The sequence below is a fragment of the Podarcis liolepis genome (genome assembly GCF_965112155.1).
Source record: "Podarcis liolepis genome assembly, chromosome: 3".
NCBI lineage: Eukaryota > Metazoa > Chordata > Lepidosauria > Squamata > Lacertidae > Podarcis > Podarcis liolepis.
This window is the reverse complement of record NC_139557.1, coordinates 30,098,216-30,116,199: the sequence shown is the minus strand read 5'-3', so window position 1 is coordinate 30,116,199 and position 17,984 is coordinate 30,098,216.

Genomic DNA, 17,984 nt, shown 5'->3' with positions numbered 1-17,984 from the left:
ATGTGTCCTGTGCCATGTAAGCAGGATGAAATCATCCATATTTGTGTGAGAACATCTACTTAACCTAGTCTTCGGTGTCTGGCTAGCTTTCCAAACCTTTGCCATATTGGATAAACAACCCTTTCTGCCCAACCTGATTGGATAAACTTCCAGTTCAGTGGAAGATATAAATAAGTGTCTCTTAGCAGATGTGAGGAGAAAGCTTTCTCTCTCACTTGGATGTGTTCAGCTGAAGAGTAGTTCTAATATTCCATGCCCCAAGCAAAGGAGAAGCAAATAGTGCCAGTGCAACGCCTTGAACCGGATGTTAAGTATCAAGGCAGGCCAGTTGAAGCAGACTAAGGCTGGTGGATTGGTGCCCAGTAACCCTAACGGACCAGCCTCCAATGAGCTTTCATACAGGAACTCCCAGGTTCAGTTCCTGACAATGCTGGAAAAATATTCTAGCCTGGTATAAGGCAATTTCCTGTGATCCTATAGCCCAGCTTCCAAGAGTCTGCAATCTACTCACAGTATTAAAAAACTGGCAGTGATCTACCCATTGTCAGAGTTGCTGAGCTTTTTTTTAGGAGGCTTTTTGGGGGGGGGGCATTTTGATGGGGGTACAAAGATCGACAAGGATCGACCAGGGACAACCCACAATCAACCACTGTATTGCAATCGACCTATTGGACAGCCCTGCTATAGCCTACCGAAATTATTTTTTACACCTCTCTTTTCCGTCTTAAGTCTGTGGAACCCTATGACTATCAGCCACTGGTCTTGATTGCTTTATGAGTGGATTTAGTATCTTGGCTATATAAATGGATGTGTGAGGTACTCTCTGAAGCATGTTTAAGCAAGCTATGGACTGAATAGGAAAGTCTGCATTACTATTATTATTATTATTATTAAAATTTTGTTGTGGCCATCTTCTCTTGGGCAAGTTGCAAGCGTGCAACCTGACAAGTTAAACAGTAAAATAAAGGATTGGGTGGGTGGGAGGGAGATGTGCTCCTTCTCTTTCCACACAATTATCATTTTCAAGTGGGGCCGAGTTAGTCAGAGCAGATGGTTTATCTTTCCTGGTAGTTCCTCTAGTTAGACAAATGAGACTCATATCATTTCGGCATCCTTACTCTGTCTTGCAGTACCAATGGAGCCATTCCAAATCTGACGCGCTGTGTTTTGACTTATTTAATGCCGCTGTACTTTTCCCGCAGTAAACATGATTATCCAAATACTTTAACTTGAGAGCTTCTGCTTTCCTCTGTGGTGTAATTAGTCACACTGCACTCGCACTGCATTTAGGAATAAACACACAATTGGAGCATCTTCCAAATGTGCCTATATTCCCATACAGCTGCTTACTTCACTTTATTCTTCTTTGATTGCTTCAAATACACAGCGCTACAGCTGGGCAGCAAATGAGGAAATCTGCAAAGACATTCCCTTTCCCTTTTTCATTTTGCGAGAGCCCACCTCTTCAGGTATGTAGGCGTCGCCCCATGCGAAGCGAGAGCTGAGCACAAGCTAAGTTTTCTTGGATTCTATTATTGAAGAACTTGGCAGGATATCTATTAGGCTTAGATTTCAAAGCCAAAAGAGTGATCTGAGATCACACACTGGCAGTTCTACAGTGGTAATTTCCATGTTTAAAGAATACTTATCACCAGCACTGCAGCGAAAGAGGCAACGTTTCACAGAAAGAGCCTCTCGTGAAATTAATTTTGTGTTTATTTTATTAAGCAGCAGTTTCCAAATGACTTTTTCTCCCAACAACATGAAGTCTTTTTCTTGATTTTCCTTAATGTCGTGCATTTTAATGGTTTTTTTTAGGAGGAAACAAATATATACGCCGAGTTTGTACAGAAATCTGGAGAGCTCTTACCCAGACACCTTTCCCTGAAATTCTTTAGTCGTCTTCCTAGAAATAAAAGAACGATTGGGAAAAGCAAGAAAGGAATTGGAAACAAAAGATTGAATCATTTGTAGGTAACCTAGAGCGTGGCTCATGGGAATGTGCCTCCCCGCCCTGGCTTCTACCTCTTCCAAAACACATCTGGAATCATATCACACTGATCCCGCTGTACAAAACTCAGGGTATGGTCTGGAGGTATACATGAGGACAGCAGCTTGCTGAAGCTAAGCAGGTCTGGTTCTAGTCAGTGCCTGGATGGGAGACGGCATGGGAACCATGTGCATGCCAGCCCCCTGGAGTTAGAAATGTGAGCAGATTATTCAATAAATAAAAATAAGCAATTCTGGAGATTTGACTACCCTCTTTTCTGTGGCCTTTGCTGATCTCAGTCTATATTAGGAATTGGAGAGAATTCCAATTAGCTATGGGGCTACGTTCAAGGTGCTGGTTGTGATGTAGAAAGCCCCATACAGCTTGGAACCAGGATACCTGAAATATTGTTTCACCCCTTTTATACCTAGTTGATCAGTACACTCTGCACGGGAGGGCCTCCTGAAGATCTTCTCAGGAGGTCTGTTCTGTACAATGTAGGAATTGGGTCTCTAGTGTTGTGGCCCCAACCTTTTGGAATTCCCTTCCCTTGAATATTAGACAGGTGCAATCTCTGTTGCCTTTCTAGTGTCTACAGAAGACCTTCCTTTTCCAACAAGTCTTTCAGGTAGAGATCTTCCCCAGTCTCCATCGGCATGGAAATTGTTTTTGAGATGTTTAAACATGCACTTTAAGGGGTGCAGCTTAAACTATATAATCAATATCCTCAACTAGTTCATCTCCCCTCAGTCTTTCTCCTAGCACATTCATTATGCTTAATTTTTTCATAGTGATTTTCAAAAGGTGCTCTTTCAATGAAAAAGAAAAGCTCAAATATTCCAAATAGTGTGGTTTTAAAAAGAGGAGATGTGCCTTAGGCCAGGCTTCCTCAAACTCGGCCCTCCAGTTGTTTTGAGATCCCTGCTAGCTAGGGATCATGGGAGTTGTAGGCCAAAAACATCTGGAGGGCCGAGTTTGAGGAAGCCTGCCTTAGGCCATGATGGTGCCTATGTTTGTTCTTGAAAATTAAAATTAGATTTGACAATCTTTCCCATTTTTTTTTTTTTAAAGTAATACACTTTCTTCTGTGGGGGAAAGCAACAAACTCAGTGGCATCAGTGGTGAGGTATTGAATCTGCAGCCTAAGAAATTAGGTGAAATGCTTTTGTCTATCGCCGCATGTAAACAAATTGAATGACTTCCTTATTTGGGGCTTTGTTCCTTCAGCAGAATAATTTGCACTACTTGAGGGAAGCAACAGCTGCTAATTAACAGCAAAGAAGAAGCACTTTATCAGTAGCAGAGAGTCATTTTTCTCTCCCAATTTTCAATACAACCTTTTTTTTCCCCTCCCCCTCCTCTGCCAAGATGTTTTCATGAATCATTGTTGAAAGAAAACCTTGTCATTAACAATGGGGTTTCAGTGAGACTAGCTGTGCGCTCCTGCCGGGGGTCAGCCAGGGAAGGCTGTCAATGCATCTGAAAGTGCCATTTCCCCAGGCTTAAAACGCAGAGCTGACAATTAAGCAAGCATAAACCAGGTCAAGAGACGATGACTTTCTTCATCTTAAACACACAGGGAGACATAGACATTCAAGCCTACACGGCCAATTTCCTACAGGACAATCACTGCCATGTAGGAAGTAGTTTATTTACAATTTGTACACATATCTTGTGGTGCCTGAGGAAATGTGAAGTGGCTTGCAGGCTGGGGGAGAAGTCGCTGCAATAGCATCCCAGCAGGTGAATCGCTGCTGCTTCCTGGAAGGCAGGAACCATGACAACTTGCTTTCGAACCACGACAACTTGCATGCCACCTCACCAACCAATGGGTGGGGTCACAAGGGGCAGTTGCCCTGGGCTCAAAATTCTTAGGGGCCCAAAATTTCAAATGGGAAAGAAAGTAATAATAAAAAAATAGTGCGCCCTCCCCCTCACACAGATAATTGTCCAATGTGTTACATGTTAGGATATTTCCGTTCCACCTTAAAAGGGAGCAGGCTGTGAGTCACAGAGTCTGCATATTTCCTGTTCACAGGATGTTTATGTTTTCTATTGCTTTCATTTCTCTCTGTGTCGGAGACACTGACGCAGGCAGTCATGTCTTTCTTGTGAACACTAGAGAGCCAGTGTGGTGTAGTGGTTAAGAGCGGTAGTCACGTAATCTGGGAAACCGGGTTCGTGTCTCCGCTCCTCCACATGCAGCTGCTGGGTGACCTTGGGCCAGTCACACTTCTGTGAAGTCTCTCAGCCCCACTCACCTCACAGAGTGTTTGTTGTGGGGGAGGAAGGGAAAGGAGAATGTTAGCCGCTTTGAGACTCCTGAAGGGGAGTGAAAGGCGGGATATCAAATCCAAACTCTTCTCTTCTTCTTCTTCTTCTTTGTTCTGATCAACGCTGAATAAAACTTGTAAATAATGCTCTCCTGCGTGCGACTTCTGCTGTGAATTATCTGCTGATAGAGTGTGCATGAGCTCTAGAATGTGGCAAGATATTTTCTAGAAACTCATGTCGCTAATTGCTGATACTGCGTGCCTACGGGAGATCGATGGATCGTCCGGCAGACGGCTTGGGGCCATGATGGACTTTATCTCCCTGGCAGTATCCCAACATTACATGGGTGGATTTGGGCAACGGTCGGTTGCTAGGGTGCCCTCTGCAGAGATTTAGAAAGATACCCACTCCCAGTCACTCCCCTGCCCTGCTCTCTGCAATGCTTGATGCTCACAGGCACCACAGCTGCCACTTGAGTAGGCCGCCAAGCTATTGCCCCTTTATTGTTGTCTTGCCCCGGACACTGGCAGCCCATGCTACACCACTGCCTAACCCTGCCCATTCTCCCTCTTGATAACCCAGAGTGACCTGTCTGCCGGGAAGCTGGCATAGCGATCCCACCTCACTCTGCAGAACACTTCTGAAGAAATTGAGCATGGATTTTTCTGGGCAAGACCAAAGGTCTCTCTAGTGCAGCCCTGGATTCCCAACATGGCCAGTCAGAACCCTTTTGAGGATAAGGCAAAGGTGGCTAATTGAAGGGCCATATCTACCATGCAAATATTTTTGTAGCCACCCAAAAGATTTAAAAAGTGTTTTTTTTGGGAGGGGGGCAGGAATGACAAATGGGAGAAAGGTGGCTACATCGCTAAGAAGCCCCAACATCATAACCTTTATACAGAGCTATAGAGCTACCAGCCACGTTAGACAAATCAGATATTCTTATTTTCTTTTAAATGTGAAGTATTAATTTTAAAATATACATTCTTAAGTATAATAATAGTGGACACTTGTATTCGAACGGTTAGATTTTAAGGCTGCAATCTGAACAGGGTTATTTTTGGACTTAGAGAACAACTTTGTATTTGATGTTTGTCACCAGACACTTTGAGAAGGCTGATCGTAAGGTTTTCACTGCCACCTACCCATGTCTAGCACAGTTTATTTTTGTCAGTTTCTGTTTAGACATTCTTCTTTCCTTCCTCCACAGTGCTACTGTTTTATTTTTCAAGAACAAATGGAGCATAAGAAGAAATCCAGTTCCATTACTCTTTGGGATATGCCCAGTAAAGGCAAAAGGCAGCAAAAGCAAGCACATGAACGTCCTATGAATTTCAAGGGGGGGGGTGGTAAAGCATGTATTTCAGTGATACTGAAACCAGTGAGAGTTACTGAGGGGTTGCATATGCCCTACAAAAATCATCACCCCTTTTCAAATAGACTTGTGTTGGAGTTAAAGAGTAGGACAACATACATCTGCTAAAGAATTAAGATGTGTTATTTTTTTGTTTTTAAGTTTATACAACGATACAGATGGGGGAAACCAAAATTGTGCTACTCAGAAATGAAGGCTGCAGTGCTATAACCAGTGCCGGATTTATGTATAAGCTGAACAAACTATATCTTAGGGCCTCAATCTCTTGGGGGCCCCAAAAAAATTTAAAGGAAAAAAACTGGATGTACATTTCCAAAATATAAGATAAAAAGCAAATAAAATAAAACCTACATATAGCAACTGTGTTTTGTGTTGTGTAGGCTCCTATTAGGTACATATTTTGTTATGTGCAAATGGCTTCAGGTACCTTTTAGGTCCATAAATGACCATATAGCATATATTCAACACAAAAAACAGCGACAATTTGTTGTTGACAAAGGACAGTGGGACAGCTACTTTCAGTAGCTTAGGGCCTCATCAAACCTAAATCCGCCCCTGGGAAATTGGTCCCAATGAACTCAACTCAATCTGATATGACACACAAAGGACTGCGCTGAAAATCATCGCAAACCTGAGGTGTGTGGAGCCAGCACCACTCCCACTCTTCCTCCCTTTCTTCCTCACCTCCTTTTCTTCCTCAGCTCCTCCAATCTCCCTTCTAGGACTGCCTTCTTTATTTCTGTTTTGGTACTGCTGCAGCAGAGAGCTCTACTCCTCCCTGCCATACTTTGGGAAAAGGACCTGGGTGGACCTCCCTCAGAAGGATCCACACTAAGGACCACCTGTGATACTGCTTTGCTGCGTCACCTTGTCATCTTTGATGACACGTAGGTAAAACTTTTAAGAATCTTTAATGCAATGTTCAAGTCTAATATTAAGCTAAACTTCTAGCCACTGCAGCAAAGTGTTGTTGCTGCTGCTGCATGTTTTCTTCCTCCAACCTTGCCCAGAATGCCTCACTCTCATTGTTGTTTAGTCATTTAGTCGTGTCCGACTCTTCGTGACCCCATGGACCAGAGCACGCCAAGCACTCCTGTCTTCCACTGCCTCCCGCAGTTTGGTCAGACTCATGTTTGTAGCTTCGAGAACAGTGTCCAACCATCTCACCCTCTGTCGTCCCTTTCTCCTTGTGCCCTCAATCTTTCCCAACATCAGGGTCTTTTCCAGGGAGTCTTCTCTTCTCATGAGGTGGCCAAAGTATTGGAGCCTCAGCTTCACGATCTGTCCTTCCAGTGAGCACTCAGGGCTGATTTCCTTAAGAATGGATAGGTTTGATCTTCTTGCAGTCCATGGGACTCTCAAGAGTCTCTTCCAGCACCATAATTCAAAAGCATCAATTCTTCGGCGATCAGCCTTCTTTATGGTCCAGCTCTCACTTCCATACATCTCACTCTCATACGCTCCAAACAATTCTCCAGTGAAAATAGGGATGTCCCATTCCATAATGTTAATTTCCCTATTTATACCCCACACATCTTACTGGGTTGCCTGAGCCACTCTGGGTGGCTTCCAACATTATATATATATATATATATATATATATATATATATATATGCATAATAAAACATTGAACATTCTGAAACTTCCCTATACAGGGCTGCCTTCAGATGTCTTCTGAAGGTTATATAGTTACCGTACATCTCCTTGGCTCATAACTCTATATCTTCCAACATTTCTCTGTTGAAATAGGAACATCCTACCATACCCTCCAATGAAAATAGGGATGTCCTAAGGAAAAGCAGGACATTCTGGGATCAAATCAGAAACCGGGATGATTTCTATAAATCTGGGACAGTCCCCGGAAAATAGGGGCACTTGGCGGACCTGCGTTCCATCCTCTAATCACAATAGCAATAAAAGTACCGACTGGGAAAAGCACCCAGCTACTAAATGTGGTACCCTTAAAACAAACGTGTAAACGTGATAGAAAGTAGGACAAGTGAGAATCAAATACAATCTTTTTAAAAATATTTATTAAGTTTTATAACAATTAATGATACAAATCTCATTCATCGTGTTATTTACAATTATTCTCCCTCCCCTCCTCTGGACTTCCCTCAGCTCCCCCTCTGCTGAGCTATTTAGTTTTATTTATCGTATCCTGCTTTTTCTACACAAAAATAAAATCCCTTATTATTTCTCTAAAATATCTGTTACTCAAATGAAGTTGTGAAAGTTTATTCAAAGCCTGCCAGTGAATCCAGTCCATTCTGTTGTTTCTGCAAATAAACTGTAAATGGTTCCCAGACTCTTTTGAAGTCCTTTTTGTCCTTCTCTCGTAGTTAGTCTGTTAGCTTCGCCAATTCTGCATAGTTCATTCCTTGGTATTTAACTTTTTTATGAATTTTGATTCCTAATTCTTCAGATAGTTTTTTCTTCTCTTCTTCTTTTTGATTTTTAAGAAGTAGCTTAGTTTTCTTCTTAAGTTTAAATCCTGCTACTTGACCAAACTCCTGTATTTTTTCTATTACCTTTAGGAGAGATATCTTTGGTTCTTCTACAGTAATTACTAAATCATCTGCAAAAGCTTTTAATTTGTATTCATATTTACCTTTCCTAATACCTACTATTTCTTTATCCTCTCTAATATTCCTTGCTAAAACTTCCAGGACCATAGTAAATAAAAGTGGTGATAACGGTCATCCTTGTCTTGTTCCTTTCTGAATCTCACGCTGTTTTCTTATCACTTGATTTACAATTAGTTTTGCTCTTTGTTCTGAGTAAATAGCTTGGACTTCCCTCTTATCTTTTTCTCCAAATTCCATCTCTTCTAGGACTTTTTTCATAAAGTCCCAAGAGATATTATCAAAGGCTTTCTCTGTGTCTATAAACATTAGGGCCGCTTGTTTTTCATTTCTAACTTTCAGGTATTCTATTATATTCAAAATATTTCTTATATTATCTTTCATTTGTCTACCTGGTAGAAACCCTGCTTGATCTCTATGAATATATTCCTCTAAAGCCTTTTTAAATCTGTTTGCTAAGATGTACACAAACAGTTTGTAATCACTGTTTAATAGAGAAATAGGTCTATAATTTTTAACTGACATCAAATCTGGCTCTTGTTTTGGAATTAGTGTTATATATGCTTCTTTCCATGTCTCTGGAACCTTCCCTATTTTTAAAATTTCATTCATCAGATCTTTTAGAGGGTCCACAAGCTGTTCACTCAGTTTCTTAGCTAATAGCCCATCCAGTCCAGGCGATTTCCCAACTTTTGCTTGACTTACTGCATTTAAGACTTCTTGCCCTGTTATTTCTTCATTTAATACTGCTAACTTATCTGTTTTTATTTTTGGTAAATTACTCTTTTTAAGCTATTCCTCTATCTTTGGTATCTTTTCTGTTCCCTTTTTATATAAATCAGCAAAGTACTTGACAAAGGCTTCCCTAATTTCTTTTGGTTTTTCTGTTATCTTGCCATTTGCCTTTATTTTGTTGATATAATTTTTTGACTCATTTTTCCTTATTTGCCATGCTAATAATTTTCCTGACTTATTGGCATGCTCGGAATATTTTTGTTTGCATCTTTTAATTTTCCATCCTATTTCTTCATTAATAACCATTGAATATTGTGTTTGCAACAACCTAATTGCAAATACAAGCTTATTATGCAATAAAATTACTCTGCACAGAGGCCCTAAGTCTGCTAAATCCCAGGGAGATCTTGGTCTAAAGAGCATATTTATGGATTTAATCAAAAAGTAGGAGAAGGAGTTTTCATAATGAGGCACACAATGATTGCTGGAGGAGGTGTGAGCTTTTCTCTGCTCTTTTCTGCCAGTTCTTGCATATGTGTTGATTGAGCCATGTTGTGGAGTGTCAAACAGTCCCATTCCGTTTTGAAAGTTAGAGAGGATTCACACTTTGCATGGCACTGTAGTTGCATCAGTGTTTGACCAGTGTTACCACAGTAAATACATTCAGAGTGAAGGAGATACAGATCACTAAATTCACTTGACACATGGCAGGAGGGAGGGTGGCATTTGGTTGAACTCAGTTGACTGGCTGACTCTGCGTCTCACCAGCACATCTCTTTCTGTTCCTTTTATATGTCGATGGATTGTACTTGAGATACAGGTGAACGGAACAGGACAGTTCTGCTCAAGAAGTATTCCAGAATTCTGGCATTAGTCCCACCCTAGCTTAATTCTGCTTGGAAATTCAGGTCCCTGGAATTGGGCTGGTGGAATTCTTCACATGTGCTGTTCACTTCAAGACCACCATTTTAATTTTAGTTAAGGCCGAAATCCTGTACCCACTTAGGTAAAGGTAAAGGGACCCCTGACCATTAGGTCCAGTCGTGGCCGACTCTAGGGTTGCGGTGTTCATCTCGCTTTATTGGCCGAGGGAGCTGGCGTACAGCTTCCGGGTCATGTGGCCAGCATGACTAAGCCACTTCTGGCGAACCAGAGCAGCGCACGGAGATGCCGTTTACCTTCCCGCCGGAGCGGTACCTATTTATCTGCTTGCACTGGTGTGCTTTCAAACTGCTAGGTTGGCAGGAGCAGGGACTGAGCAACGGGAGCTCACCCCGTCACGGGGATTTGAACCGCCAACCTTCTGATCTGCAAGTCCTAGGCTCTGTGGTTTAACCCAGAGCGCCACCCGCGTCCTAGTACCCACTTACTTGAGAGCAAACACCACTGAACTCAATGGGACTTTTGAGTAGATGTGTATAGGATTGTGCTGTTGGTTGGAATCAGCAATTTTTTAAACAACAACAACAACATCTTTGGTTAGTTCTTTAGGTAAATCAGAATGGAAGATTCCTAATCTTATGGTGATTATTGCTGCCCCCCAGCCCAGGTCTCTGAATGAATACACAAGTCAGAGCAAATGAGCCAAACTAAATAACTGCCTTCCTAATTATTCAGTGCAGCTTACCCACTGTCAAGATGTGACCTAGGAATCAGTTACCTTCTGCCATCTGCTTTACTAGGGTCACCCCCCTCCCAGCTCAAAGCAGTAAGTTACTAATTGATCTTTATTGCCCAAATGCCAGGAGCAGTGTTGAACCCCCAGACAGCAATGGTTGCATTCAATGACGCCATCCCAGATTAGTAGTGCTTCTCATCGCAGATCCCACGTGCTAGCAAGTGTTTCTTGACTTGTGTTAGCCATGCAATACCTTGGGCTGCTCACCAATGTATGTTGTGTTGAGCCTCTCCTCTGACCTGCAGAAAATCTCCCAGTTATTAGATAATTAAACAGCAAGGTGGCCTAACTTTAACAGGACAACATAACTATTAGGGCTGTGTGAGGCCTATCCCCACTAGAAGCAAACACTTCAGAAAGTCTGGTACTGTATGCTATTTAGACCAGGCTTCCTCAAACTTGGCCCTCCAGATGTTTTTGGCCTACAACTCCCATGATCCCTAGCTAGCAGGACCAGTGGTGAGGGATGATGGGAATTGTAGTCTCAAAACATCTGGAGGGCCAAGTCTGAGGAAGCCTGATTTAGACACCCATCCTATGGTGTCTTGAAGCAGACTACAGCACCCTTCCTGGTGTTTCCTTACTACCTTGCTTCCTCTCTATCATTGCAGCTCCTTCCCTGCATCATTTATTCTATTAACACCAGGTTGGCCAGTTTGAAGACAGGGGCAAAGTAGATGTTGCAGAGTTCTACTTCCTCTTTGTCACCCAAAATAGCATTTCTCAGTTTTTTCCCATGCAGAAGACCTATTATTTTTTTCTGCCTCTTGCTTTGAACACAGCAATCAATCAATGAAACAGTTGATAGATCCTGAATATTATTTTTAACCTCTCTTGCAATCCTGAGCTCATTTTGAGCTTTAGCCTGCCCGACTTTCTCTCTGCAAATGCTGGCTGCTCATTTATCCACTTCCTTCATTATTTGCCCCTTCTTCCATTCCTTATAAATCTATTCCCTTTTAAATCTCAGCTCATCTGTAAGCTCCTTATGCAGCCACACTGGTTTCTTTAGATGCCTCCCACTTTTCTTTCATGTGGGAATTGTTTGTGATTGTGGCTTCAACAGCTCACCTTTAAGAAACTCCCATCCATCATGCACTCCCTTCTCTTTGAGTATTTCTAGACATGGGATCTCAGCCAGTAGTTCCTTAAGATTTTTGAAATCAGCTTTCTTAAAGTTCAGAGTGTGTGTCAAACCACACTCAGCTTCCCTTTCCTATGTATAATGAATACCAAAATAACATAGCCACTTCTTCCCAAGGTTCCCACTACTTCTATCTCATTGATCAGTTCCTCCCTGTTGGTGAAGGTCAGGTCCAAGATAGTCAATCCATTATTGTTTCTTCCACCTTCTGGGAAATGAAATTGTCAGCAAGGCAATTGAAGAATGTGTTGGACCTTACATTCTTGGCAAGAGTTTGAGTTCCAAGAGATATCACGGAAGTCTCCAATGACTTACTGTACATCTCCTTTTTTGAATGTTTGGTAATTAACTCTAGGAAGTCATAATCTAAGTCTTCGATCTGGTTTGGAGGTCCTTTGGGGGAGAAAATACATTAAAAAATTCAAATTTCCATGCAAATTTATTTTAAAATGCAGATTAAATGGGATAGAACTTTTTTGTATGGGTGAACACAAGCAGAAGTGTCCTGGACAGGAAACAACCTGATTCATACATCTCTAACGAGAGAGCAGATTTAGGGTGCAATCCTATTCTAACCTATGAGTGAGTCCCATTGAACGCCATGAGAATTACTTCTGAGTTCACACTGTGAGGCTGCTACACTATACACACTTAACTGAGAGTCAGTCCCATTGAACTCTATACAATTTAATGTTGTGGTGTTTGTTTATTTTAAATTGTCCACAACGGTTATTATAACTGAAGAGGACAAATTGACTGGGGGGGGGGAACCTTCTCGTATAAACCTTTTACCTATCCTCTACCAAATATGGACCAGAAATATAAATATAAAAAAGAGAATTGTAGATCTGAATACTAAAAGGCTCTCATAAACTGTTTTGAAAAACTAAAATAGATTAATGTAAAGGGTTACACTGAAATCCATTTATCTGAACTGAGATTAGTTTCGTTTCTTAAGGGTAGGGAAGAACATATGAATATTGGTAACTCAGAAGCAAATGAAACAATCAGAGTTTAATGAAAACCCACAGTTTTCAGCTAATCAGTTCAGCTCGGTGACTGTTGGACTGTTATTTTGCAGGGCAAAGCAAAAAACTAAAAACCGCAATTCGATGCCGCTTAAGTTATGGTAAGAATATTAGTGAGAAATCGGTGCCACTGTCTGAATGGCATTTAAACGTTCTTCGCAGGTTGCCATAGCAACACACTTTGATAACTCACATATCGGCACCGGAATTAAACAAGGGGGCACGAGGAGATGAGGAAGGTGCAGTCTCCTTTAAGCAGATCTATAAGCATCACAGATGAACAGAACGCGAAACATTCCTCCATGAATATTCATGAAGTAAGTTGTTTTTTGTTGCCTGCCTAGTCAGCAGTCACAAAACACATGGTGTGTGTTGGCAGCATCTTGCCTAGGTAGAGGGCTATGGACTGAGGCAATGGCAGGAACCAGGACCTGTGAGGCTGACTGACATTTCCATCTGTAGCTAAGGCTGGTAATTAACAGGAAGGAGTGTGCCTGCAGCACTGCACCATCTGCTAGGGAAACGGCTCAATAAGAAAGGAGCTGGATATCATCTCAGTGGTGGCTCGAGTTGGTTCCGACATGAGGCTGGGCATCTGTTAGCTGAGGAGATAGGCTATTAGGAAATTCGACTGGGAATGAACCACATGGAAAGAGCACTCTGACCTAGCCCATAAAAGCATCTCTTCAGAAACGGCGCCTTTTTATCTTACTTACACAAGACTTCTGAAAATGGTTTGCTGAGGGACCATTACGGGTCTGTTTGAAGTAACACAATGATTCCCCCCCCCAAAAAAAACAAAAAACAAAAAAACAAAAAACCCACCACACTGCTTTATTCCAACATGAAAATTCTTGAAATCAGGATACAGCTGTCATCTTTTGACAATGGAGCTAATTTGAGACTGAGGATGTGAGGTTGAAATCCTTCTTCTGCCGCTTTCCTTTTTCAAAAAGAAGAAGAAGAAGAAGCTGGAATTGGCTATTTGCATTTAAGTATTTTACCATTTAACTCCAAGAACACAGACTCATCGGGGACAGAAGACTGAGAGAAAACATACCAGGCCGTGGGTTGAAAATGGACACGAGCCTCTGTGGCTTTTGAAGGAATTGGCACATAAACACATGCCCGCCCGTCAAATACTCCAACATACAGGACATTCCACTCAAACTTTGAGTAGATTTGGATGACCAGCTTGCCCACATCATGAGACAGGCGCATTATCCCCATGTGGGAAGCTTGGTTACCTGGATCAGTCCCGTGTGTGAGGGGCTCTGTAGCCACCATATCAGCAAGTACGGCTTTGTTTGCAGCTGTACTAAACACCAGTGGCCGAATACTCCACTGAGCGTGACATTCCATCAGACAGCCTAATTCCATGGAGACCCTTCCAGGCAGTGAAAACACAATGCCGGTTGGAATTATCAATTACTGTAGAAAAGCTGTGCTATTCCTGAGGTGGTGAGGGATATAGGAGGGCACAGGCCCCAGAGAAATGAGAGTAGCAGCGACACCGTCTACAGGGGGATTCCGAGAGAAACCGGGAGTGCATTTAATTGATGCATGTGCAGCGCTCGTGACCCCATGTACTTGTTCAGCACCAGCCCCCTTAAATAGCACACAGATGGAGCTGTAGCAGATGGAGCTGTAAGATCAACTCCACCCATGCAGAATGTGGAACTGAATTTCCAATATCATCTTGGGAATCCTCCGGGTGGAAGGGAAAAAAATCTCTCCTCTTAAATTGAGGGACAAAATTCACATTTCTGGTTTGCTGCTAAAGTGCTGAACCAAGAGAAGAAGGGGACATGGGTGGCGCTGTGGGTTAAACCACAGAGCTTAGGGCTTGCCGATCAGAAGGTCAGCGGTTTGAATCCCCACGACGGGGTGAGCTCCCGTTCCTCAATCCCTGCTCCTGCCAACCTAGCAGTTCGAAAGCACAAAGTGCAAGTAGATAAATAGGTACCGCTCTGGCGGGAAGGTGGCAAGGGGTACCTTTACCTTTACCTTTACTGGCGGGAAGGTAAACGGCATTTCCGTGTGCTGCTCTGGTTCACCAGAAGCGGCTTAGTCATGCTGGACACATGACCTGGAAGCTGTACGTCGGCTCCCTCAGCCAATAAAGTGAGATGAGCGCCACAACCCCAGAGTCGTCAACGACTGGACCTAACGGTCAGGGGTCCCTTTACCTTTAAGAGAAGAAGGGGTTGCTGTGAAATTTTAGAACTACTGTTTACATCAGGGATAGGAAATGTGTGGCCCTTCCGCTGGTGTAGGATTACAACTCCCTTCTTATTCTCCGACCATTGGCCAAGATGGCTGGGAGAAGGGACACATCTTCCTTTTCTCAGGAGGGCATGGAACAAAGAATGCCGCTTCTTAGAGCAGAGATGAGAAACCTGTAGACCTCCAGATGTGTTAGAAATAAAACTCCCATCTTCCCTGATCATTGGCCAAGCTGGCTGGGACTAGTGGATGTTGCAAGTTCAACAACTTCTAGAAGGCTCCACATTCTTCCCCCCAGATTTATATGATTCCAACCTACTCTGGGCCAAATTGGTTTGTGACCATGTGTCAGGCATACTTTTTAAAGGCTTGGGGTTGTTTTATCACATTTATGTTTATCTTGGATTAGTCCTTAGAGCCACCTGTCGATTTGCAACTGACTCTGTATACCACTTTCATGTAAGTATTTTCTCTGGGGTGATATTCATATAAACAAGATGGATACCCACAAAGAATGTGGTTATCCATTTAAGCCATAGGGATGGAGGGGGGATTATTTGGCGTCATCTGAATATGCATGAATCAATTCAAGTAACATCCAGCCTAGGCTGGGTTCAAACCACACCCTGTCTTCAACATGCCCTCCTCCATCTGTTAAGCCTTCCCCAAGGCCCCAGAACAGGGCTGGCCCATCCAAGAGGCAAGGTGAAGCAAACACCTCAGGCGGCAAATTCCAAAGGAGCAGCTGTTTCCCAATATTCACTCAGATATTCACTCACCCCTTCTTCTCTGGCAGAGAGCGGGTGCAATTTTGTGATTTGCCTCAGGGACCAAAATATCTCAGGCCAGCCTTGCCCAAAAGACTCCGTTGAGAGTTACATTCATGGAAAGATCCAAGGGTATCATGTGCCAAAAGGTGCTATTACAGACACTTGAAGCACTATATAATCCCTCCCCAACTGCAAATAATTGGTGGAGAGTCATTTGAAACAGGTTCTCCAGCCAAGGAGATGCCTGGGACCTCTTAGCTGCAAAAGGATATGTGGAATGTCATTTCCAGTAGAGGTCCTGCAAGGTCTCCCTCATGTTGTAGTGAACACTATGCCCATCTTGAAGGTAAATCTGTTTTCAACTGGGAAAGTGGCAAAATTTGTATGGAGCACAAGCGCGCATCAGTCATGGAGCAAGAAACAAACCAAGAGAAGACCATTTCCAGTTGAGCCCAGCCTGAAAGGACCTGGGAGAGACTTCAAAAGGGGTCAGACGCTTTTTGAGTTTGTATTTCAAGCTCTCCTTATTCAGAGTCTTACACCATCTTTACATATGACAGGATGTCTAGACTATGCTTTTGTGAGTGGAATTAAAAGTGCTATTACCTCAAAGTATGTGTGGTGAATATACCTGGCACAATAACTATAGAGTTAGGGAAGAACTTCTGATCAAAAACCATGTAAGAGTGGTATATAGTTTAGACCAAAGCCACAAATTGTAGTGTTTGCTCTCTGGGAAGACTACCCTTACCCTCCCCTCGGATCTTAAATATGTTTAAAACTTGATGGTTTCTGTCCTTCTGCACACCCTCTACTCCTTTGTTTCAAAGGAACTCTTCAGATGCAGTGTGAACTCCACAACACACACACACATCTTGATTCTTGGAGGAGAGAGATGGGGGGGGGACTGGATTCCTGTGTGCTGGCGGGTAGAGATGATTTTAAAGTATTTTTCTAGCTTTTGTGTGTGTGACAGTCGGCATGCCAATTCCGCCTCTGATGATCACTTTCCTGACATTTATGTGGGCTGCCTAAGGTCTGATAGCCCAACACATCCCAGTTGACTGAATGCAGATAAGAAAGTCTTGTAGGCTGGTAGATTATGTTTGCATGTGTATGCTGCTTTGTGAAAAAAAATAGAGAAAGGGAGAAGAATCAGGATCATAGCAGCAGAGATGCGGAACCGTAACTTTTCTATCTCATGGAAAAAAATATACGCCTAGCTTTTACAGCCATTTTACCGATGTCAATTTATTTCCTTTTTTTTATTTAGCCTCACTAAATTGCAGGTTGGGTGTGGCTTAGAGTTACTTAAAATTTGAAGACATAATATTAAAAGAAGGCTGAGAAAGACCCAAGGAGGATCATTTTGAAAGAGCAAATATATATATTATATTACACACACACACACACACACACACACACACACACACACACACCTCAATGGAAAATATAGACCATCACAGGGAGTTGGGGTGGAGGATAGGAAATATTTCAGACTGGAAATAAGAGAAACCACAAAGCCATCTGAAAGAGAAACTTATTGCCTTAAGACTAAAATGATAAAGCAACATGCCTCTCACCACTTTGCCTTTTCTAAATCTCAATGCCCCATGCTCAAGAAAGCCCCAGCCCACTTAAGGTTATACTACGAAGCGGCAGCCTTCTGCTGGTTGAAAGATTGGATTTTATTAGAGAATACAGATGTCCTAGACCTGGAAGGTTTTAACAACTCGCTAGGATGGCATGCGTATTTGTGGTACGGCAAGGTAAAAACACATGGAATGTTCAAAAACCATATTGTCAGGAAAGCAATTTTTATGGTCTGGATGAAATACAAAGACTTACTTGAAAGTAAGACTCCGAGGTGGCTATCACCAATAGAGGCCAAGGCTCGTAAAAAACCCAACATGGAGGCCGGCTGGCCGAAATATTGGGAAATAATAGAAAACATTGGAGATAATTGGAGGTTGCAGAGCTATGAAAAATTAAAGGATAAGGTGCAAGATTGGTTTCATTATGCCCAAATTAATGAGGTTGTTAAGTTGGATAAAAAAATAGGATTCCAGGTGGAAAAATCGAAACTTGAGACAGAGCTGTTAGAACCAAAGACCAAGGTATTATCGAGAATGTATAACTCGCTGCTTAAATGGAATACCCAGGATGAGACAGTTAAAT